Raw genomic sequence first — 25,561 nt, 5'->3', positions numbered from 1 at the left:
TAAGGAACATCTGAGTTCTTGCTTCAAGCGTTGCACACAATACCGTTATTTTCGCGTCTGTGGTCGCCTTTAACGTTCATCGCTCATGCGCACATTCTCCCTGCTCCCTTAAAGGGAAGCTGAAATCTTTTTTTTTTTTTAATTTCGCTAGTTGCGCGCAGTATATTATGTGAAAATTTTATATTGATCTCGACAAGTGCTTTTGCGTTGCCATTTAAACATACGACGTAATCGACTGTTAAAATCCCGACATAGTTCAGACTTCCCCTCAATGCATCGCATCAGTGCAGAGACACTGGACAATGACGTCATCATCGGCGATATTTAAAAATTCAACCGCTTTAGTCCTGTCCTTCTGTTGCTCACCCGATGCCTCCAAATAACGCTTCGCAGCCTCTACGTTCACTGACATTGTTTCCTGAGTGGAAATTTTTGTGATTTCCAAATACGTCACGTCCAAAGATGACGTCACCATCGCTGTCCCTACTCGTCAACATGCGCTGCGTAGAAGCCTCAACGCCAGGATAGTTTCATTCAGCGATTACATCATCAATTAAAATACTACCTGTAAACAACTTGGCATTATTTAACATCAGCGTTCACAGATTCGACTCCTCGAATTCTGTTGGATTCCACAACAGCTTCAGTTGCAATTTAATTATTCATCCCTAATTTTTGCACCTCTAATAAATGACAGATTTCAACTAGCATATAATCCTATACTGACAAGCTATGCTATTGGTTATAAGCCACCGCCCGGCATAGATATAAGTCGCCGCTTTAACTAAGCCAAATGGACATGCATGCACGGCCTACAGTAGCTCACCTGTCCCAGCATCAAGAGCCTAAGAAGATTAATTCCTATCCCACCCTCCCACCTCAATGTAGCAATCAAAGTAGGAAGTTTCTCCCAACAATCTGATATCTTGTGCTGCCATTACGTCGCACAACCTATGCAAGAATCGCTGCTCGGAATCTTGGACTTGTCGGCAACCAACTGCCGCATTCCAAATTCATGTCCGTTGATTCTCCCCTCGCAAAGTGACAACGCTAGCTTTTGTTTGTTTGCTTGTTTTGTTTTTTTGCACAGCGGGGCTTCTAATGCTGCCGCATTAATAATTTCACGTTCCCTCTATACCCTTATGTGCTCCTCCTGCTTTCAGAAAACGCGCCTTGAAAAGTACAGGCAAAATCTTTGACGAATTCAGTCACATGAAAGTGGGTTTAAAGTAGTGACTAGGATAAACTTACGTTTGGAGGTTGAATGTCCAACCAATACCCTGCACCTCAGTAAAGGTAAGGGACCCTCTGTAACGGTTTTTGTCGACGTCGCCGAACATTACTTCGCCTTTTTCGGGTCTGAAGAAGAGCGCCAGAACGGGCTTCGAGATCAGGCCTTGATTAATGAGGTTGCCGAACAATGAAAACGGGCCGTGATTGAGGCCGATGACACCGTCAAATGGCACACCATAATAAGGATCAGTTGTGCCACCATCGGACTTGAAGCCTGCGGTCTGAAGAAAAAAAAAACGTAGCAAGCAGGATAACGGTTTCAGAAAAAATATTTCTGCAAAAGAGCGGAATAATATATTGATAAAAGTTTAGAATAAACATAGCATGTTGCTTACTTTCAATACTCCAGTGACACCATTTTTACTATACGTAAAGTAGGGTTCAATCCTGCCTTTTACAGCGAATTAGTAATTCGTTTCGCTTGTTCTACCTGCAATGTGAGGCTACATGATTTGCGATCTGTTTCTATCAAATTATATTCCTCTCAATCCTAGCATGATTCAGTTTTTCCCCACTAAACCTTTGGGGATTGTGTTCCCGGAGTGACGTGAAACATGCAGCCTGCCGTTTTGCTATCTACAGACCCCTGTGGGGTCACTGCGAGAAGTAGGGGACGGAAGCCGCACTGCTAGCCCCTCCCGAAGAAAGCTATTCCGATAACTGTTGCCACAACATGCGTTCCGTTCTTCTCATGTTGGTCTCACGTCAACATTGGGCCACCTTCTAGTGACGTAATAAGCTCATGTTCCGATGCGAGGTCGCGCAACGGAAGCGAGCAGGGAGACCGCCATCGAGTCGGGCAACAGGAAGTGCGTACTTTTACCACCACGCGTTGTGAGCGCGCGCACCTTGTATGCTTGCTGGAGACCAGGCCTGAAAAGACAGTCTGAACACAAATAAGCCTACAAGGGAGTTAAAAGGGAGCAACATGTCCTCTAGCGCACTCCCATGTAGGGGCACGGTATTCTCTCCCTGCCCTGAGGTAGATTTTCAACACTAACTATACGGAATACTGTACTTTCCCAGCAGAAGCATACTCTCTCCCTGAATAATATTTATTTGATGTAATTACCCATCGATTTTGACTTTGAACAATGCATCAGAAGTGTTGATGCTTTTTAATTACAGGATGTAAAAAGATGGTTAAAATCTTCATAATTGCTACTACTTCGCATATTTTGGATTTAGAATTGGTTTCAGTCTTATTTCAAGCGATAAAAATCTGCCCCGGATCTTAGGTAGCAAGCCGTTAATTAAACAGGAAGCGCGCTAGAGGTAAAGCTACTCTCTTTTTACTTCCTTATAGGCTTATTCGTGTTTAGAACGGAGTCGCGGCGCCTGCCTGTGGGAAGGCCTGGTTTGGCAGTGTTCTCTGTCACTGCTGGCCAGTACCGGTGTGCGACGCGAGTTGAGCCATCGACGTGTGACGTGTGTCGCGCTCGATTTGTCTCTCTGGTTAGCCGTGCGGTCTGCGAGCGCCCTTCGGCCAGCCGCGAACGCATGAGTAGCTTTTCATAAGGGAATAGGCTTGGGCAGGTCGGTAAATCGTCGTAACTCCGCAAGCTGTATTAGCGCTTCTGTTGCATTGTCCTCGTCCTCCGTTCTTCCCACGCTATGCATCCTGAGTTATGAGTGTCGCCTTCGTCTGCTGCGGCTGGGCTACGGGTAGTAACGAGGTCTGGGATCAGTGCAGTGTTTGTATTAGAGAGAGAGCGCAGGCGCAGTGAATGCTGACTGTGCCCTCGGCTTGCTCTGGCCCGCGTTATGTAGGTGAGCTGAACACACACCATCTTACGACACCAACTTGAAAAGTGGCCCTACAACCTTCACCAATCTGGGGAATCATTCGGACTTCTGTATGCTTCATTATAGGCATGAGGTGCGCACTGCCTAGTAGGGGCACGGAATTATCTCCAGCCCTTGGAGTAGATCTTAGGCACTAAATTTACGGAATGCTATAGTATCACAATATGGCTATATTGCCTCCTCAAATGATAGTTATTCGATGTAATTAGCAATGACAGGAAGCACTTAGTGTTTCAACCAGGCGTTTTATCATTAGCAAGTAGAAAACGTTAAAACGGCGATTAAAATCATGGTAATTGCTAGCCACGCTTTCAATGAGAAATCACCTTCTGTTGCCAACCATGCATATTTCATGTTTCTGGTGGTGAATATCTACCCCAGAGATTTGGAAGGAATGCCGTGGCATAGTACGGGAGTGCGCTAGAGGAAATTCTACCTTCTTTTTACTCGCTCATGAATGAGTTTAAACCGTTCATGTTTAGAGTGTGTATTAGTAAGCGCATTCACGAAAACCATGCAGGTAGTTTGAACAATTTTTCGCATCAACACTTGTGATGAAATGCCTGTGGGTTCGCTTCAACCGTGGCCAATAATTGATAACCGTTTCTGAATACCCGACGAATTCGCTACACCGCCGCCTTAGCAATATATCAAAATTCAACTTCGGGAAAGCCCACCCGTACAATCGGATAAATTATTAAAATAAAACCGATGTATTACCTCCATGAAGTAGGACTCTCTGGCTATCGGACCATCTCCTAGTTGAAGATTGTCTTCTCCCATGAAGCCGAGAATTTCCCAGGTATTAAAGTCCTCTTTAATCTTAAATAGCTTTTTGTAGCTTGAAGAGTAGTCGTGATCGAACTTCAAGCGATTTTCTGGAAGAAAACAATGGACGCCCTACAGATTACAGCCGTATCCGTTAACAGAAGTGCGATATTTTCCGAAGCTCATATTAGTCGGATGATGTAACACAACTTTGTAGAAGTGAAGAATATGTTCCTCTATGTTAACCTGACCATCTAAGTAATTCAGGGTCGCTTGGCGACTTGGCTTAATTTAGCTATAGTAGCAAGTAAAATTTTTTTACTTCTTTTCAATGGAAAATATTTATGCTGTTTTGCATTTTATGAGGCCTTTTTTGCAGTGTCGCAATTCTCGGCCACCGTCCAAACAATATGCACATTTAAAATTTTAAATTTTCCATTTGGCTTAAAATCCTACGTGCGAGGTTGACAGCACTGGTTATTTCTTTAAATTACCACTGAATTGAGCATTGTTTGGCGAAGGAAGTTCAACTTTGTTTTTTTTTTTAGTTCGTAGCACTACTAGCCGCTATCACGGATTTCGCCGATGTCTGTCCGAAGCCGCTCACTCTCTCTCTTCGTGAACTTGAAGTGGAGAAAGAAGGTGGCGACGCGCGCGTCGCGCGGCTCAGCATTGAGGAGGCGGAGCAGCCGCACAGCTGCAGTACAAGTCGCTTTCTCTCTCTCTCTATCTATCCGTTTCTCCTTGAACTTGAAGGGGAGGAAGGGGAAGTGGCGACGCCCGCATCACGCGACTTAACACTGAGGGGGCGGAGCGGCCGCATAGATGCACCCAGTGAGAGTGGGAGAGAGGGGCATGTCAGTTTCGGACGTGGCGCCGTCGCACAAGCGTGTGTTACTTCGGAGTGAGCAGTCGTGTGTCGCTCGCGCGTCCTCAACTTTGGCATCTCTCCCCTCGCATCAGTCACTCCTCAGCTTTCTCGGATAGCCGACGACACGCGCGGTGCTCCCTGACCTCGGTTCCGAGCCGCTCGCCGTGTCGTGAAGAAGCTTGTGCTTAACTCCGCGCCTAAGCAGTGCTATGGTGCTACGCATCTACTTCGTATTTTTTCGCTACTACAGGCGCGGTTGTACGCTGCGGCAGCTACGCGAATTATTCCGGGAAAGGACTTGAGCGCTCGCCACGTCTTGCTCGCAGTTTTGCGAGCGCTTCGGTGGAGCATTCGGACGTTGTTATAGATTTGCTGCGTAATCAATTGCAACCGTTTACGCCATTGACTCTTCACTGAGGCCACACAATATCTCCGCCGGCGGAGAAGTGTCTCTTAAGGTTTGCACTGTGGGGTGGTGGAGTTCCTTTTCAATCTGTTTCCGATTTTTCTCGAGAGTACAGCGGCAAAAAAAAAAAAAGAACTGTGGATTTTGGAATAACAGCACGAAGGACGAGGAAGAAGATCAGAAGGACACAAACAGAGCGCTGATTGTCCTTCGCGCTGTTATTCCAAAATGTATTACCAACTAGCCGGCACATCAACGCTTGTTAACTGTGCATAACTGCTGCATGCCTATTTTGCGCATAAAGTGTAAAAGTATGCAGGTACTGCTTAGTTGTTTCACCACTCCCGACCACTCAAAGGAACGGAAATGTAGATGTAGAAACTGCAAATTGACAAGCCGTCTCAAATTGAAGGTTAGGCGTTTCATCACTTTCAGGTAGACCACCTCTGTGTTCCAGTAAAAGGCATGGGGCTGTTTAGCCTTTGCATACTTTTTGACTACTGGGTTGACTACTGGATTTGGCTGACTACTGACTACTGGGTTGACTACTGAATTTTGACTACTGGGTTGAAAATAGTCCCTCATGATTCTTACTGTGGGTGTGATCGGTAACGCTGGAACAATTGTACCTCCTCTTCGTAATCTAAGCTGCAATAAAATCGAGGACATTTAATTTCTTCCTATCTGCGTTTTCAGCTGTCTCGTCATTGCTTGTTTGCCCTACGCGCTTCAGTTTTATAGCGCGCAAAAAGGAAATAAATGTTGAGAGACGTGATAAGTGCATTTCACTGCCTCGGTTCAAGCCTGAGATTTCAGCTACCAGAAAGCGAAAGATGAAACATGCGTCCGCGTTATTTAGTCGCACTGTCGCGCCGCCAAGGACACACGCCGGCGGTTTCTTCGGAAAAGATATAGAGAAGAGCCGGTTTCTTTCGAAGCGTTCGCAGTGGCTTCACTACTAATAATTCAGCGAAGTTTTACAGCAGGTGTCTGGTTTCATGATCAGTACTTCAGTTGAAGCGAAGCTGCATACAGTCATAAATGTGAGAGCACCGAATGAGTCGACTGGCTTTAACAAAGTATATACACGTGCTGAATGGCTCAGCAGCACAACGCTCTAAATCACTCTGCTCACCACTGTACGTACGTAAAAATGGCGAAAAAACTTCACAGCAAAATGACACTGGTACTTTCTACTGTACGAAAACATTTATACACATGTGTATTTTTTAAATACCATGTCTTCCACGAGTTCCTACAAATAGCAAAATAGACGCCAGAATCAATTACAAAAGTTAAGTACTGTGAACTTCGACTCATTATTTCTGCATATGCGTTGGGTGAGCTGGTATCCGAGAGCGTTTTTCCAAACATTTTGGTCCATTTCACCAGCACTTCACAAATTCAGCTCCAGCAAACATATATGCGTAAACGTTCTTCACTTATGTAGCATCTATCGCAATCTCTGTCAAAATAGTGCATGTATACTTACGACTTCTAGTGGAAATTAAGAAGAAGAAATGGACATGGGCAGGACATGTAGTGCGAGGAGAGGATAACCGATGGTCGCTGAGGGTAACAAACTGGATTCCAAGGGAAGGAAAGCGTAGCAGGGGGCGGCAGAAAGTTAGGTGGGCGGATGAGATTAAGAAGTTCGCAGGGGTCAAGTGGATGCAGCTAGCACAGAACCGGGTTAAGTGGAGAAATATGGGAGAGGCCTTCGTCCTGCAGTGGGTATAAACAGGCTGATGATGATGATGATGATGATACTTACGACAGAAGGGAGAGTAACGGCACTTTATAGAAGGGACCCAGGTCACGCAGCTAGCCGTATCCAAGGCTACTTTGAATGACTGCCACGGAGTTCCGATCTTCAACTCAGCGTAATACTGCTCCTGTATCAAGAAAATATCTCTGTTTTAATGGTGGCTTGACCTGTGTCTGAAAAGTGTTGCTTTGAGAAGTATTTTTAGAGGTTCAGACTGGTGATTAGATTTCGGACTATGATTAGGCAAACAATCATTGTTACTACCCCAGCTAAGAATCTCCACGTGGCTTTAGATCACACTAAAATTCTTTAAATAGAGTCAGCATCAAGTCTAACCAGATCAAATAAATCATGTTTTTGTTAATGCTCAAGAATTTAGCTTAACATGCCTGCCAATTTCTGCATCGCAGTCTATTACCAGCCTTTAATGATATGTCATTTTTTAGTTATTTCAGTATCCAGCATCGTCGTACCCAAGGTCACACTCACAAAGGGTCCAAGATGGCACTCGGAGCCCCAAGGAAACCGCATGCCAATCCAACCATTAATGCCTTGATTGAACCTCACTGTGTTCCATAAATGTCTTCCGCTTGCCTGGTACAAATAGCTAGTGCAGTGAGTCCGACTTAGGCAGAGATGATGTGTGAACATCGAACTCTGTGCACAGAGTTGTAGACTGTAATTCACTACTCCGCAGCAATACCTGCCCTCTGTGCCATGTAGTGAGGTGTTTTAACATGCTAAAATGGCAGTGGAACCTTCATATGGAAATATGAAAGTTCCCATGGTACACTGTTCTCGATCATCTTTTAAAGGCTGGGGACCTCCACCGCGAGCTTGATGTGCTGCATTTGTCATCTCTAGCTTCCGAGTGCCTCAGGAAGTCATCTTGAGAAAAATTCGCCGTGTGCAGTTGACTGATCTGATGCTGTTAAGTTGTTTTAAGAATTAACCTCAAAATGTCATGAATCTGACTCCAAGACAGTTGTAGACCGCCTCGGAAAACTGCTCCCTTGGTGACATTCAGCTCTCAAATAAGATTATTTATAAATCGGAAAGATTTTTGTGCTTTTCTATGGACGTTTTTTAAACCGGAGTCTAAGTAACAGGACAGCAAATATGAATTCGTGCACGGAAGGCGCTTTCTGATGCTTACTATTGGTGAGATTATCAAAACAACTGCGTGGCACAGAAGTTTGACTCACCTCGGCCGGCTCTGGAATCACCTGCTAAATGTTTCGTCTTGCGAAAACTACAATTCTGATAAGGACCTAATGCTAGTTTACCCATACCTTATTAATAATATCTGAGAGCTCCTGCGATAGGCGATATACCCTCTTTTCGTTCCTACATATATAGCCAAACATGCGCTGTTCAGCAAGAGCCATTTTCTGACAGATATCCATTGCAGTTGGCAACTGTCAATATCTGCTCCAATACTAAGCAATATCACCTAAACACGATTCCAAGCCAAATAAAATAAAACAACAGTGCGCCGAGCCAAGCAAAACCCGAGAGTTGCAGAACGTCGCTAGGTCAATTGCGCAGGTGGTCTTTTTTTTTTTTTCCTAACCTGGCTAACAGGTAAGCTGCAATTGATGTTTAATTATCTCTTTGAAAACAAACTCGTAATGTGCGAGGTTGAAAACTCTCTTCAAAAACAGCAGAAATAAATTATTTCACCAAGCTTTCAGTTATTTAAATAAGGTTTTTGACCCTTTTGAAGCATAACTCGCTCTACAAAAAAGGCTTTATCTTCAGGTAACAGCGAAAAAACCATGGAAGGGGCACAAGAGTAAGAACACAACACGAGCGCTTGCAGCGTGTCACACGCTCTCGAGGAATGTCTGAGGGAACGAAATTCGTCAAAAATTAAAAACATAGCATTTATAATAACGTCGTTATTCATTAAAGTTTGGGAACAAAAATGCAGTAAATTGGCCCACTACACTATAAAAACCTCTAACATGGATTCACTGGGTTCGGTCGATTTGGTTTCTCTAAGACTAGTTTATTTAGCGCTGACCTTTAGTATACGACTCATCACCGTATCCACATGTTAGATTCAAAGCGAGTTAGCAAGGTAGCATGTTTTCGTTCCAGGTATAGCAAAACGCGGCTTTAAACCTCTGTCAGCAATCGTGGTATCCTTCTAATAGACAGCTTTGGCTGAGGCAAATCTCTCACACAATGAGTTTTCAATATTCCGCGCAAATTAGCAGCGATGGGGGGTATGGGGTAGCAGTATAGGGGGTAAAATTTCTTTTATAGTGATGACGCCCATTTCTATATTTGTGATATTTATTACAAAACTACAGCTCAACCTTAAAAATGACTTGTACTATACAAAAACGCAATAAAACTGTTTGTTCCTGGTGCGGTTCAGTGCCAAACCTGTCAACATGGTCTAAAAGACTAGTATCAGCGTCTAGCTCAGTTGAGAAAAGTCATACTGGCTTGCTGCTGTCATTCATGGCCACCTCAAGCTTTCGGGCAATACTGCTGCCATGTCACAGTATAGATTAACGAAAACTGCTGCAAGGCCGCGGTGGTTCATTTTCTAATGTTTCGGCGCGAACGCCGGAGAAAGCGGCGCGGATGGAAAGACCGAGCAGCGTCCCGACGGAGGCGCGGCCGATTGCGCAAATAAACGTTTTTCAATCAATCAATCTCGGCCACCGCGCTGCTCCCCCTTGCCCCCCCCCCCCCCCCCCCCCCCCCCCGGCCCATGCATACATCTCACTACGTGGATCTGGCCTTCCTCACTGCGTGTCCTTGAGGAGGCCAAGCGTGTATCCCATTGCTTCCCGAAATTTCTGGGCTTCTCTAGCAAACCGGAGGAGGGGGGGGGGGGGGGGGGGAGGGCATAGCTTTGGCAGCGCTACGCTGTTCGCGCTCCTCCTCCGCTTCTCAAGAATTCGGGGGCGGTTATTTGAACGCGCGCCGCTCGGCGATCGCCTGTTCTCGCTCGGTAAAGCTGTGATTGCGCAAGAAGGCAGGCCCTGGCACAAGTGTCAGTTAACGCGTCTGCTCGCGTAGTGGAGTGTCGTCTCCTCCCTGTTTCGTGTAGATAAGATTTCTGTAACTCGTTTGCTCCATAAAGTGAAGTTCCGTCTTATCCTTCCTGTCTCGTGTAGATAAGTTTTCTGTAACTCGTGTGTTCCTTGCATAAAGTGAAGTTTCGTCTTATCGCTTCAAGTACGTCGTCTCACCGTGTGTGTAAACTACACATCGCCTGAAAAATCGACTAAATAAAGAAAGGAAAACAACGAACCTGTCTTTTACTACTGCCTGGGCACAAGCGTTTTTAATTGCAATCATTCGTGAAAAGAGCTAAGGCTGCAATATAGCGGAATCGCATCTCCTGAACTTCCAAGAAAAAAAAACGGAAACCTTATTCGTTACAACTTATCTTTATTGTTACCTACGCCACATGCTTTTATATAGAGTTAAGTGAGTAGCCAAATCCTATAGACTAGCAGCTCATTTTGAAACCTAAATATACCAGATATTACTAATGGCGCTTCCGGTTGCGGGGACGCGAGTAGAGGCGCCAAGCATTGCAGAGCAGTACGAGAGCACGCCAGCGAAGGTGTAACTGTCCTCACACGGGAACGCTCTCTGCGTGTTGAGAGCAGCGCGCCACGACCACGTGACCACACTTCTCTCCCAAGCATTCCGCTTGCCCGGCAGTTGCAACCCGAGGAGAGCCCAAAACCGTGAAACACCGCTTGTTTTGTATGTATTTCTTCTCACAGCGCGCCGATTTGCCTTATTTGGCCCTTTTGACTCCAGCAGCGACTCTCAAACATGTATACAGCACCTGAGCAATGCTTTCCGCTCCTGACGCAAATTCATTTGATTCCGAAGAGCTCGCCAAGCGCCGACGCTTTGCAGCCGCCATTTTGAGCGTCGCCGACTCAAGAGAAAAAAGAAAACGATGGCGCGGATATGACGTTTCATGCCATGGGACTTCGTCTACACTCGCTTTAGACGAGAGGGCAGCCGGGAGTGCACTCAGCTGCTCTCAGCGGAGGAAAAGCCCTCCACATCTACCATTGGAAGCCAGTTATTCTACTCCTGCTCTCCTACTGGAGGGCGCCCGCTTGTCTGAGAGCACTTTCGAAGTGCTCTCGAGTGCACCTGCTCTCCCACTCGAATTTGCCATAAAGGTCAAGTGCCCTTCCATAGCGCAGCATCCAAATAGTAGTTCTTTTGCACTGCGGGGAAATGACAGTGCTGGAAATAACAATCACGAACTGTTTTCCTTGTATTTGCCTGGGCATATTTTCACATTCAGAAGCATATTTCGATGCTCACCATAGTATCAATGAAATTTCTATGCTTGTCTTTGTCGCACAAAGCTACTTCATGCCTTCAAATTTCACAGAAAAGGTCAGAAAGTTTCATATACTCCATCCTTTGCGTGCCAGAATACGTTAACACTTTTTTAAAGTTCTCTAACGAGCTCATTATAGCTCTCTCGACAGCAGCGCAATTTACCTGTTCGGGGCACATTTTTAATGACGTTTAAATCACAATTCTTAGTATCCACCTTTCCTGATTACACAGTGGGAACCGGATTGTGATCAGTTTTTACGAGTAATTTATAACATTCCTAAACAAGCATGCCTATGCATGATACCATAACGACTTACAGACAAAGGCCACCCCCAAAACATGAACGTGATACAAGTTTATTAGTGGTTCAATAGTAAGCAGGCAGGTTTACGCATGGCTTCGTATAATTACTGCGTCTGGTTGCGAACGTGTTGTCGCGTGTTGCTGACGATGCCGTTGGCAACAAATAGGGAGGCTTGAAATTCACTGGAATGAACTCTACATTGGGTTGTCTTGCGCCCGTTAAAAAACCAATCAATCGGCGGCGGCGATAAAACTCTCTATGAGTCACAATAATCTCATAGAAATTCTCATACTAAACTCGTACAAATCTCATATCATATCATACATATCTCATTTAACGTATGAGAAATATATGAGATTGTATGACATTTGTATGACATTTGTAGCAGTTTAGTATGAGAAGTTTGTATGAGGTTATTGTGACTGATACGGCTTTTTTCATTAGGGATGCATGAACAAGCAAAGATTACATAATCTATCCGTGGACTACAATCACAATGATAAAGCCGCATGCTGGCGCCTGTTTAAAAAGCAACAAATACAGTTCTGAATGGTTCGCGGCAGTATTTCATTATGGTCGCTTACTCCGGAAACAGTTCTTGAAGTAATTTGTTTTGAATTCCGAAAACAGTGCATCACGTCAAATTTTGCAACCGTAGACTAAAGCGCTATTCAGGCTTCAACTATAGCCTTAGCCACATCTGGTAATAAATGTTACCTCAAAACTCAGGCAATTTCCCTTACGTTGTGGTAGTTGACCAACGGAACACGGAATACCCCTTGCCGAGAAGACGCATTTGCCGTTTCATTGTGAAGGTCTCCAGAGCTGAAATTAACAGATACTTAGAGGTGGTTGTTCAATTAACGCGAGCAAATGATCCGGAAAATCACTCATTCAAACATGTGGTTAATTAGCGCGTCGCTTTGAATGTATTTTCTAGAACGGTTCAAAGAACGCAATAATTCCAAGGCGCAAAATATAAAATAATAACGACAAAAGCAAATAAAAAAACAACATTATAGACAGACCCTAAAAGAGCGAGTGTCAGTACGAAATGTACAGAAAATGTCATGCCAAATTAGGACAGAACTTCAGGAATAAAAGTATACTTGAAAAGGATATATTTGCCGTGGCAAGAAAGAAAAACTGTATCTGAAACGAGGCTTTCAGAACAAAAGATGTAAGATAAGATTGTGCCCCATACATTGAAGGGTAAAATAACTGGCTTAATTGTGGGCTATAAATGCACAGTCCGCGGAAATGCAAAGAACAACCTATTGTAATAAAATCTAGCGCCGCATTCTGTGTTGAAAAATTCAAGGTCCATCTTTTAGGGGTTATGACGGCTAGATGAGTGCACAAGTTGCAAAATGTTTCTTGCATTACACTCAGATTCATAAGAACTAATATTATAATGTTTTCATTGCATTTTATATAGAAGGGCATTACACTTAAAGTTTCGTTTAGTGAAATATTTCTGCCCGCAGTGACCTAGACACTTCCAGACTGTCTCAGATCATTCGGTCATGATTATAATTAAACGTCTACTGACTAATTTTACTTGCACTCTTCAGAGAATTAAGTGATCGAGCTTATTTTCAAATGAGCTTGAAAATCATGCTTCGAAATTTTTGAAGAAAGCATTATTATCTATTCTAAACTTTGCATATATTGGGCTTTTTTGTGCTCGCCTCCTGCTGCGTATCTCTCAGTTCTGCATTGCATGTTATTACAAAACACCAAGTCAAGAATTAATCTGCGCGTCTTTAAAGGACAGGATATAGTCTGCAGTCGGGCAAAAATGAAAGAATAAATAAAGATATCTTACCTTGCAATGCTCAAAACACTTACAACGAGCAAAGTTGCGAGAGCATCCAGGAATGAAGCCATTGCCAGAACGTCTACAACCTAGCGAGAGCTGTTAAGTTCTAAGCCAAACTAGTCGTGGCTTACGAAGAGAAGCGCACTCAGCGAGGGCTTGTTCCCCGTAATCAGTTCGGTCTACTGACAAGCTCGCCAGTGCTAACTGCGGCAGCATCAGCAAGGCAAGCTGTTTTATGCTGCTCCTTCGAAGGAAGGCACGGGCCACTGGACACCGTCGCGCACGTAATCTACGGTTATCGTGTTAAGGTGTAGTGAAATGAAAGCGAGACATCCGCTTAAAGCGAAATGGAACAAGTTAAATATCCAGGCTTATCAATGAGATATGATACACATGCTCTCGACCACGGCGGCACCATGCTGTTGATATTATATGTCTGACTGAGCCTATACATATACATATATATATATATATATATATATATATATATATATATATATATATATATATATATATATATATATATATATATATATATATATATATATATATATATATATATATATATATATATATATATATATATATATATATATATATATATATATATATATATATATATATATATATATATGTATATATTTCCGCCTTTGCAAACTGTAAGCGAGCAGCCCCGCCGGCCGGCGGAGCTGGCACGGGGCCGAGCTGCGGTGCTACCATCGGCCGTCGCTGGCCGATGCTCTCCGGCAGCGAGTGTAAGCTCATTGACGTAAGTGTGCTCCTTCACTTTACTTGTTGAGATGATAAAAAGTAAGCGAACATCAGTTGCGGCGTCTGATTTTGGCGCCTTCGGAACGATGGACAACTGAGGAAGGGCGTAGGCATTACTAGCACAACACTCCTTTTTGACTGCCGCTGAGAAGCTGCGCTCTTCGTTAGAATGGCTTCGAGTTTATTGTCAGAACATTGCTCCCGTAGTTTCAAAGAACGAGCAAATACAAGCTAACGTTTGGATTGTCGGGAAAGTAAGGAAAGAAATAGATTTCAAAATCTCGGTGCGCTTTTTCCTGCGGTTCCATCGATTGTGGCAACGACCGTATTTGTTGCGACGCTTGCTTCAGAAGAGAAAAATAAAAGACTTCTAACTGTTTCTAATATCCCTGTTACCACATATTGTACTGTGCGCTAATTGGTAAAGTGTCTGTTATCAGCGTTATGTGACTGTACTAACTTCAACTATCCCTCTCTCAACTTTTATATCCACTGATCCCCTTCCTCCAGTGCAGGGTAGCAAACAGTAAGATGTGTTGTCGGCCTAGTTGGTGCAGTACTTCAGACATCTTATAGTAGCGCGAACAAAAACACACACAAGACAGGGTACAGGATGAGCGCTATAAGATGTCTGAAGTAGCAAACAGGTTGCTTTTACTGCTTAACCTCCCTGCCTTTCCTCCTCATCTTCCTCCTCCTTGGTAAAGTAAAAAGAATATATGCGCAATGTTTTTCGCGTTGGTAATTACGTTTATGCGTTAACATCCGGCCAATCTCTTCGTTTGATGAGCGAACTGCATAAGTTGTTATTTTCACATCACATCTGAAACGTACATTTCCTCAAAGTGCGGCTTTTTTTTTTTTCGGTTTTGCTTTCTGCAGCGGGAACGCCATGAGACCAACCTAAGAGCAATATATTCTGGAAATTTGAAGAGAAAACCTGGCATGCGGTATTTGAATTGCGAACTGTTTCTAACTCTCTGTTACCTAGCCACTGCATTGGTGCACTGAAAAACATATCCGTCATTTTAACGGCCATTCTCTTCTCAATTTTGATGGAGCTTCGACGCCAACAGAATAAACGGCGCCTCGGTGCCAACTAATGGGAGAAGGAGAAGAGACCATCATTCCTAAAAACAAAACAAAATGCTCGCACTGGTATAGTGCGTTAATTCGGTGCCATTTGGTTACGTTACATAACCAGGGATCCCCACTTGACCTATATCGCTATTATAGTTGCGCTTTGCGCGGCGTCGGGCGCAATCAGCCATCACCAGTGTGCTTTTCTGCGTGCGAAGTCAGCGGTGGGACAGCCTTCTTGATGTCTCCTTCACCGTTTTTATTGGTTTCCTGAGCTCGTTTGTGCGTTCCGTGGAACGTTTTTTCTCTCTTTGAACAAGGACGGCGAGGCTCGGAGTCGGCCCACGTACAAGAAGCTGCACTTTCGGGGTAAGACCGCCTCATAACGGTAGGTGTACTGCGTGGTTTCTATATACTTGAGGAAGACTTTTTGGAGCTTGTGGCTGCTTGTAGTGTTGGGTACAGGCGCGCGCGCCGAGTTTAAATGAGCCCTCATTCAGGTGCGAGACATGCATCTGTGTAAGCGGCCGACGTGCGCTCGTATTATGCCCCACCGAAGGCTTGCCGCTATCACTCTCTCGAGCAAAGTTGTAGGCATGAGGTATTTGTAGAGATAACGCGCATTTTTTTACGCGCGTTTGTCCAAAGTTGACCTGGTTTGAATTGTGCGGCTTGACGTCCCAAGGAGACTTGGGATTTGGGAGATGCCGTACGTGTAATGGAATACTCGGAATAATATTGACCATCCGCTGTTCAATTATACGTTCACTGGCACTACACAGTACACGGGAACCTTGCGAGTTTTACCTCCATAGAAGTGACGGAGCCTGTGGCATCGAGTGCGTTGCACTATTCTTACTCAGAGCGTGGAGCTGGAGTACTCGCGGACTCGAGCCCGGCCGCGTCGGCCGCGTTGCGCCTTGAAGAAGTGATTAGGAAGAACTTGCTGTGGAGATGGGGTTGCTTAATAATTGTGGAATGACGTGGAGGCGAACCGCAAAAGACACAACTGCGCTGTACGATGTCGGCGCGCGGTCTTGCTGGGACACGCATATATTGAGGGCAGATGTCCGGCTTTTTATTCCCTGAAGTGAAATAAGTTGGCGACAGTGCATGCCAGCGACGCGGATGAAATATGAGCCCGGTGCGGGCTGAGCAAAGGCCCTTTTGTTGCGAAAGCAACACTACGACAGCCAAAGCGAGACCTCGAGTGGTCGCAGCTACGTCGTGAAGAGACGTAGCTGCGAGAAGAAGAAGAACCTTCGCTCGGTCACCCGCATCTAATGCTTTCGCTCCACATTCGGTTCAGCAGCGTTGAACCCTTCTCATTTTATTGACTTGATTATTACCTATTACCCCACCGTGGTTGTTTAGCGGCTAAGGTGGTACACAGATTTCATCCTGGCCGCGGCGTCCAAGTTCGATAGAGGGGAAAAAATAGCAACCGTGTACTTTTCGGTGTCAGCATGCGCTAAAGAACCCCGGGTGGTCCAAGTTATCAGGAGATCTCTACTGCAGCGTCCCTCACAGTCTAAGTCGACTTGTATCCATAAGCCCCAAGAACACAGTCATTATTCGTTTTTTTTTTTAGGAACTCCAGGTGGTCCAAGTTATCAGCTGTACTGCAGCGTCCCTCGCAGTCTAATTCGACTTGTATCCATAAGCCCCAAGAACACAGTCAATTAGTTTTTTTTTTCTAAATGAGCCCTGTAGTTTAGTCATGATATGAACCGTAGATTGAGTTGATCGCGTCACACGCGGCGCAATATGCAAGTCATTTTTGAAGGGCGCATGGGCCACGATCCTCAATGCAGGCTCATACGTTATATAGTTGTTCTCGGTGACTGAAGATCAGCAGTCACAGAGGGTTCTCCCGTGTTCAAAGAACAAACCCCGCAGCAAACTGCAGTATTGTGGTGTTGAACGAAGGGATGTAACGCCTACCATGTGGCTCATTTGCCTACCAAAGCACACAACAACGCTGGCTGCAGTTTTTTAGTTTTCTTCTACCAAAAGATACTGCGCATCTGTTGAGTGTTTGTTATCGCTGAGGAAGACATTGGAAGGATTGACGTACGATGGCTGGTGAGCTGCCGTCTGTTTCAAGATCGTTTTAGCTCTCTTTGACGCCTAAGCTGCCAGGGCAGGGGGTGTGGCGTGTGTGGTACAGACATGTTGTTCCGCTCCAAGGGTGGAATTAATTGCTCAAGCGGCGGGGCCGCGCCCACTTGAACACGTGCCGTCCTTAGCGGCGGGGCTCTTGTGAGCTACCATACAAATCGCCGCTGCGGGCCACAGGGCGGCCACGTAGCCCAAGCTTGTCTTTCATCTACCATGACCGCTGGCAGTCCGCAAAGAAAGGTGTTGGATAACAATACTTCCTGGCTCTTTCTTCGGCGGGAGCAACACCTTTATCTGTGCACTAAAGGCGACCACGGCAGAAGAATCACAGATGGCATGATCGCCATGCGGCACGCGAGGGGTGCAGTTACAATAGAACGCGCGACAGCACGTGTTCAGGTCGCTAGGTTAGTTTTCAGTGATTGTTCATGGTGAAGGTGTAGTTAATTATTCAATACTCGCATCTAACCCGCTTCCCCCTCGCGCTTGAGCGATTCAACCAAGGTAGCGTCCGTAGCTCGCGCACGCGGCTTAGGCGTCAAGGAAAGCTTGAAAACGTTTTGTAATAGACGGCGGCTCGTCCAGCGATCGAAAGTTGTTTTTCGACTGGTATGAGGCTTCCATTGTCTGCATGCCCCGAGCGGTAGCACAAAGTTGAACATATGCGTCATGCCTTCTGCTGGGAAGATGATCGCTGAAAGCCTCATCTAGCTTTGCTTTGTGCTTTAGTAGGCGAATGTACAGTCGCGAGCAAAAGTGGTATGCAACACTCAGCCAGTGGCGGCGCTCGGAAAAACTGCATTGCGACTTCATCTAGCGACAGCCATCTGGGTTAGAGACAATCATGGCGGTGTCCAATTTTATCCACATGCATGTGTCACTATCGCTGTCCCTATCGGTGTCACTAGACGGGATTTTCGTTCCGGTTTTCCCGAGCTCTGTCACCGACTGAGTGTTGTATACCACTTTTTCTCACGACTTTACGCGCGGAAAAAGCCGCGTGCGAGGCGTTACACGACTCTGCTCAACATTACAGCAGTGATGCCCGCTGCTGGGTTTTGCCCTTTTGAACATGAGACAGCCGTCTTCGTGGCCGCCTAGCCTAAGCTTAATTCTTCCTTCTACCGTGGTCGCTGAACTGCGCAGAGAAAAGTGTCCGATAACAAGATTTTCTCTTTCTTTGGCGGAAGGGGCACCTTATTTTGAGTCAGAACAAAGTTAAATATGGTATGAGTTTGTAGTGTCATTATATTTAAGTAAAGTTCTTTCTAGAATTGGAAGATACTGAGAACACTTCTTGTTTCTTAAGATTGGCAAACTTGTAGCTATAACCCTTATGATCTGTTAGTAGTCATATTCCAGTTCGAGCCTATTTGCTTTATGTGTACACTGTCTGACAGAGTTCAACTTATCAGAAGGAAATCTGATACTTGGAAATGACTGAAATGCATACAACTTACCAAATAAAGCACACTGCTTAATCAATTCTACACTTGCAGGATTTATGTTTTTTTTTGCTGAAGTAACATAATGCACCGTTAAGGAAGGAAGTCTGATCAGGAAGCATTCAAGTGAATTGGGATCACTCAGAAGGCGGATTTAAAGAGGCAAATTATGTACGATATTTTATGATAATGATGTGCACCGTATGAGACTTTATGCGATTAAATGAGATTTTATGAGGTTATTGCCCCGTAGAACTTTGGGTTTTTCAGTAAGGTTCTCTTCACATCTCACTCTAACTCAGTCATGGAAGCATATCCAGGAAGCATAGCATAGCATATTCTGCATTTGCGCAGTAGAAATTTAAGTGGGACATTGTCAGAAATGACCGAAACCATTAGCTAGAGAGCCTCTTTGTTTTTGTGCTGTTGTGTTGTGCTGGTATAAAAATATAATATTTATTTTCTTGTGAGTAGATGGCCATCATTTTGTAGAACCAGTGCTCTAGCTAGGAAGACTTGTTCGAAATCAAGAAAGGCAGGCTGCAACATGCTGGAAGTTAGTGCTCAGCTTACAGCTTACGCTGTATAATCTATGATGGTATGTAGCATTCGTGAAGTAGACTGTTTATATTAATATATAAACAGTTGTCCTGGTTGTCCTCTCGACCACTCATACGAAGCAATCAAGGACCGCCTCATCCAAGAGCGGAACCCTCCCACCCTCGACTTTCGACGCATGGGCTCGACAGAGTCCATCATAGCTACTTGGTCCGACCAACTCCAGCGCGCATCCGCTCTGCGATGAGCCCCTCCCAGAGGAACGCCCTGCAAATGTGATGGGCTCCCATCTTCTGCACCTCTGGGAAGCCCAAGGCGGATCTCCAGCGGAGGTGGTGGCGCCAGCGCTGGAATAGAACACTGAGGTGCCGGTTGGTCCGGCTCAACAAGGCGGTTGAGACTCAAGCTGCGACTCTCGCGTTGCGAATCCTTCTGTAAGAGGCTAGATGAAAACATGAGCCTGCTCTAGACCTGGAACCTTACAGCAGTCTCATTGATTCACTCAGTCCAAGACACTCCAGAGACACAACCTCGGCAACATTACCACGCATCCGCGACATACAGGCAGGAACTCCTCGAGGAGCTTCGCGAACTCTACTTCCCGCATGTCCCTCCGCAGACCACGCCGACTATAGATGCATGCTCACCCAGCGACCTCCTCGACAAACCCATCAGAGGCACAAGTTAGGGCAAAACTTCAGCCCCATAATACGTCGTCAGCTTCCGGCCCCTACATAGTCCATAACAAGGCATCCGCAACTTTGTTTCCCCCTCCATCACATCCCTAACAAACTACTTTAATGAATGCTGGCTGAGACTCCCTCCAACCTCAGTGGAAGGACGTCAAGGCAGTCTTCATCCCTGATTCCGGTAAACGTTTTCAGCCCGCTAACCACCGTCCCATTCCCCTTACCTTCCTGCGTGGACAAGCTCACGAAGACCGTTCTCCAAACCCGGCTCAGCCGGTATCTGGAGAACAGCAACCTCATGCTTTCGTGCATGTTTGGCTTTCGCCCGGGCTTGTCCACTCAGAACGTCTTTCTACAACTCAAACGCCGCAATCTTGACTCCCACCCGGGCGACACCAAGGCTATACTCGGCGTCGACCTAACAAACGCATCCGACAGCGTTGTCCACGCAGCCGTCCTAGAAGGCCTCCAGGCCCTTGATGTAGGCCCACGGATGTACAATTTCATCCATGACTTCCTCTCCGAACGCATAGCCACACTCGCCCTGGGCGACCAGCAGCTTTCCGATGTCTTCCTGGGAGCTCGGAGGACGCCTCAGGGTACTGTGCTGTTCCTATTCTCTTCAGTATAGCTCTTCTCCAACTCCCCACACCAACTCGCCCAAGTCTCAGACACACATTTCAACTTATATGCTGACGACATCACTTTCTGGGCCAAGCGAGGCAGTGATGGCGACTTGAAATACAACCTACAATCTGCCTTCCACATCATCGACTCGTACGTTCGCGCTCACGGCTTAGCCTGCTCCCCTATAAAATCAGAATTCTTCATCTACCGCTCCAAGCCGTATGACCCCGTCAAAGCTCCCATCTCTCTCATGCTAGGTAACCATTACACTCCGTTAGTCTCCGAGATTCGGATCTTGAGCCTCATCTATCCCTCCCATGGCGCGCACGGCGACATCATCCAAGCTCTCTACGCCCGAACCTAGCAAGCCACCTGTCCCATTCGATGCATGGCGACCGACGCGCGGGTCTGTGAGAGCGGAACACACTCCACCTCAGCCTCATTTTTTGGTGCGTCGGCACCGAGTTCCGGGGTTTCTACTTCCCTGAACTTCGTCCAATCAATGACGCAAGCTGGTCCCCTTGTTTTGTGAATTTCGTTTAAATCTAATTCGATTTTTAGGATGCAGTGGTCACTCAGGAGAGTTTCTTCTGTATTGTGACATTCATATTTTTAGCGTTCCGGACTAGCGAAAGGTCCAGGCACGTGTATCGAGAGACAATGAAAGCCTGGTGGACATACCGGAAGTGTGTAAAAATACTTTGACGGTTAAGCTGCTCCCCAAAAACATGAATTGGAAGTTTAATCAGATAAGGCGTAAAGCCAGAGCAAAATTTATACAAAATAACTATGACAGTAAGATAGGCACATATTACGTGGATGCAGCGGGTTCTTCCGAGGACGGCATCTGCACCATTGCTGTTGTGAATGAAGGGAGGCAGGTGAATGGGCTCTCGGTAGAAACTAACGACGCGCTAATGTTGGAGGAAGGGGTGATTGCACTAGGCGCTGCCCACTCCAACGCAGAGTACATAATGTCGAACTCGCAACAGGCCTGCCGAAATTACTTGCGAGGTAGGATAGCGCCAGTCGCCAGCAGAATATTATTGGCACATACGAGCAATTCAGATTCAGCTACTAGTAAAAACCAGATTACAGGGGTGCCCAGTCACCAGGGGATGGAGGGGAATGAGACCGCTCACGCGGCTGCCTAAGAGTTCCTCCCCCGGAGTTCCGCTCAATCATCCGGTTCAATCGCGGCAACAATACCAATCTCGCTCATAACTTATGCGGAGATTACAAATCATTTACGCCTTTGCAGGACGGCACTCCTGGGACCAGCCAAAGGTCTCCGCAGATCTGAGGAGTACCACGTTAGACGGCTTCAAATCAGCCATATTAAAACAAGTGGACCCGACATTCAAGGGTAGATGCAAATTGTCCGGGAGTATGCTGACCTATACCACATGGTGTGGGCCTGCCATCAAAATAAAAATAAAAAAAGTTATAAGACAGCCAACGAGGGAGGGCTGGGAGACGACCCTGTCAGCTCGGACCTGGAGGCCCAGCATGCCCTGATCCAGAGAGCTCGGGCAGCGGCGGGGGCCAATGGCGTCCTGGAAAATTGTCTACCACCCAGCGTCATAATCATACGCACCTTTTTTTCCCAAATCATTTCAGTGTCACAATAAATGTTTTCTCCTCCTCTACCGCCTCACCCAAGCCTACATCATGAGCCGCAAGTCGTACGCATTCCCCTTGGGGAACGACTGCTTGGGATGACCCCCTGATTCACACTGCTGGTCAGGACTAAGCACTCCGTTGGAGCGAATCACTTCAAGGGTAACCGTAAATGAGCGTACTTACCCTACGTGCTTCGTGGTCCTGTAGTATTGGAGGGCAGGCCCACACTATGTGGTAAATGTTCGAAGACTTCTCCGCACATTGCGGACAGCTCCCGAGTTAGAATGGTCGAAGTGTTTTAGAGCTGCCGGGCACAGCAAAGTATTTGTATAAAGGCGGAGCCGAAGCCGCTCCTCCGCCTTTGAGAGGCCTTTACACGGGCGGGGATAAACGCCGTGGCCAGATTGATATCCCCCCTCATCCCAACCCCACCCGGGAGGACTGGGAGGCGACCCTGCTCGGATGCTCTGACCTACAGGCCCAAAAGGCTTTGGTTGAGCGAGCCCGGGCAGCTGCCCGGGCAGCGGCCGACGCCACTGGAGCCCCTACTAGGGACCCCTAGTGCTTGTGAGGGCTGGCCTCCTAAGGGTTGGTCCAATCATACCTTCCTTTTGAATGCTCTTTTGAGCCAATAAATGTATTTTACCACCACACCTATAGTAGTGTTCGCGCGATATGATTTTGGGCATGGACTTTCGTAATGAGAGTCGGGTGATCCCGACCTTCATTCAAAGATCGTCAAGCCTTCGACTGATGAAATCATACCTCTAATGTGTCGATGAAGCCGTCTACCTACAGCGCGCAGAGGAAGCCCGATGTCTCGCCGGCTGCGTATTAGTGACCAGCAAAGCACCGACGCTACAACTTACGACTACGCGTCGCAGAGTACAAGCCGGAGACCAAATTTGGGTATGGACGTCAATTCGCAGTCATGGAATAAGTGAAAAGTTGCTACGCCGATACTCCGCCGCGTCGAACAACTGGACGATAAGTCATATCGGATGGCGCTACAGCGTCCCAGCGGAGACGCGCGTGCCCGGAAATCATGCATGTTCTACACCTTAAGTCATATTAAGCGCGCTGAAGAACCTTTAATGATTAAAGTTTATAAGGTTTGTTTTCCATTCTATGTTTATTTTGGAACATCAAGGCGATGTTTATAATGAGCGAGTAAGGCCGCGAACCATTCGAAGTTTTGTTTGTCGTTGTTTTCAACAGCCGCACGCGACCTTCTCACTGTGATTTTAACGCATGAAACGACCTTGTTCATGCTCATTCTAGCGTGGCAAGGCTTTGTCACTTTCTTTGTAGCGCAAGATGCGCCTACATTTTTCCCGAGGGATCGCAGCGAAACAGAACTGTTTCCTATAGTTCGAGGCGCTTCCAGGTTCATTTGGCCGATTGTCTAGATGGTTCTTCGCCCACTTTAAACTGAGCGCTCACGAGTGCAACGGGCATCCTCAGCGACTGGTGAGCACGTTTGCTGCTATCGCCGCCAGCGAGGTACTTAGTTCTTTTACGGGCGCAAGTCGGCCCCAATAAAGAGTTGATTTCAGTGCTATCGCCTGTCTTCTCATTTAATGTCTACGGCCTTATCACTGTAGCGACCTACATGGGCGCGCCGCGCTGATCGATGTGTGCGGCGAGCGAGGAAATAGAGGGCGCAGCACAGACGCACCTGGAGCAGTCCAGGACGCCGTAACGTTGAGCTGCAACTAACTGCCTGCTTCATTCTGTGCAGCCTGTCATCGAAAAAAAATCGTCAAGCCATCGCCTGAAATCCTGCTTATTGCCTATATCGAGCGTCCACGTGCTGCGTCTGCCAGATACCAGCTGTGCCTGCGCTTTGCTGTTGGGCTGTTGGAGGGCCGTCGGCGACACTTTATCATCCGGCAGTCAGCTGCGCTTGCGCAGCTCGAAGGGCCATCGACGTCACAGGAAGGCTATAAAAGCCGCTGTCTAGCCCACCCTCAGCACCATTCCGGAGCAGTCCAGGACGCCGTAACGTTGAGCTGCAACTAACTGCCTGCTTCATTCTGTGCAGGTACGTGTGTGAGCCTTCTTTTACTTAAGGTGCTTCTTGCTATATAGCGGCTCTTGGACTGCTCCGTCCGTCTGTACATGATATTATGGGAGACAAGGCACCTTCGACTATAAAGGAAGTCGTGAAAGCACTTGCTGACATGTCAGCACACTTTGACACAAATCAGCTAGAGCTGAAAGAGGCCGTCAAAAAGGTAATTGAAGATGAGCTTGAGCCAGTGCGGAAATCCATGGAGTTCATTAACACAATTTTTGAGGAGCTTAAGGCAGAAATAGTTGAAATGAAAAAGGAACTGAAATATGCGAAAGCTGAAAGCGTGGAAATAAAGAAAGACAACGATCGCTTCTCAAAAGAACTAGAAGACTTGAAGAAAGAGGTGATTGACTTGCAGCAGTACAGCAGGAGAAGTAATCAGGAAATCAAGGGGCTTCCTGTAGTCCAAGGTGAAAACCTTGTCGCTACTTTGACAGATATATCACGCCATTTGCAAATTGAAATCAGTGAGAGTGACATTGATGTCGTTCACCGAGTGCCATCGATGAACAAAAAAGAGTCAAATGTGGTGGTCAAATTTCATTCCCATACCGCTAGAGACAAAATGCTGAAAGCTGCCAAAAAAACAAAGACTAAACACATTTCACCTGGGTTTCAACAGCTCAGAAGAAAAGAGTTCACCAGTCTATGTAAACGAGCATTTGTGCCCGGCAAAGAAAGTGCTGCTGGGCCACGCTTTGAAGGCAAAAAAAGAGAAGGGTTGGATGTATGCCTGGGTCATAGAAGGTAAAATCTTGATGCGCAAGACAGACAACTCGCACGTACTGCAGGTGACGCGGATGGCTGACCTCGCCCAGGTACAGTAATAAATAGGCTACCCTGTAATCGCTATATCTCCGAATGACTTACACTTCTGCTCAAATCGAAAACAAATGGCTTGGTCGTGGTCAGGTATCTGTGTTACACTGCAACATCCGGAGTGCTAGGAAAAACCTCGATCATTTGGTTGCTTATCTGTCACATTACTCGTATCGTTTTGATGTTATTGCGCTGACAGAAACATGGTTCAAGCAAGGTGAAACTGTTGAAATTCCTGGGTACAATTTCCTCTCGCGACCGCGGAATAGTGTATCACGTGGTGGTGGCCTCGCACTTTTTGTTCGAAAAGGGATCTACTACTGCTGTAAATACAATGCTGGTTATGAAGCAGGTGTAGTTGAAACACTGTTC

General features: G+C 46.3%; 1 long non-coding RNA gene across 1 annotated transcript; it reads right to left on the bottom strand.

The window, feature by feature from the left end:
* Positions 1-6,918: 6,918 nt before the first annotated feature.
* Positions 6,919-13,511, bottom strand: LOC146175935 (uncharacterized). The gene is made up of 3 exons (XR_014701153.1): positions 13,386-13,511; positions 12,301-12,382; positions 6,919-7,039 (listed from the first exon to the last, which is right to left on the bottom strand). It is a non-coding gene; the product is annotated as an uncharacterized LOC146175935 (long non-coding RNA).
* Between the last annotated feature and the right edge of the window lie 12,050 nt (positions 13,512-25,561).

This window comes from Amblyomma maculatum, chromosome 10 (genome assembly GCF_055883805.1).
Source record: "Amblyomma maculatum isolate TAMU_Amacu chromosome 10, ASM5588380v1, whole genome shotgun sequence".
Lineage (NCBI taxonomy): Eukaryota > Metazoa > Arthropoda > Arachnida > Ixodida > Ixodidae > Amblyomma > Amblyomma maculatum.
This window is presented reverse-complemented; position numbering and strand designations above follow the sequence as displayed.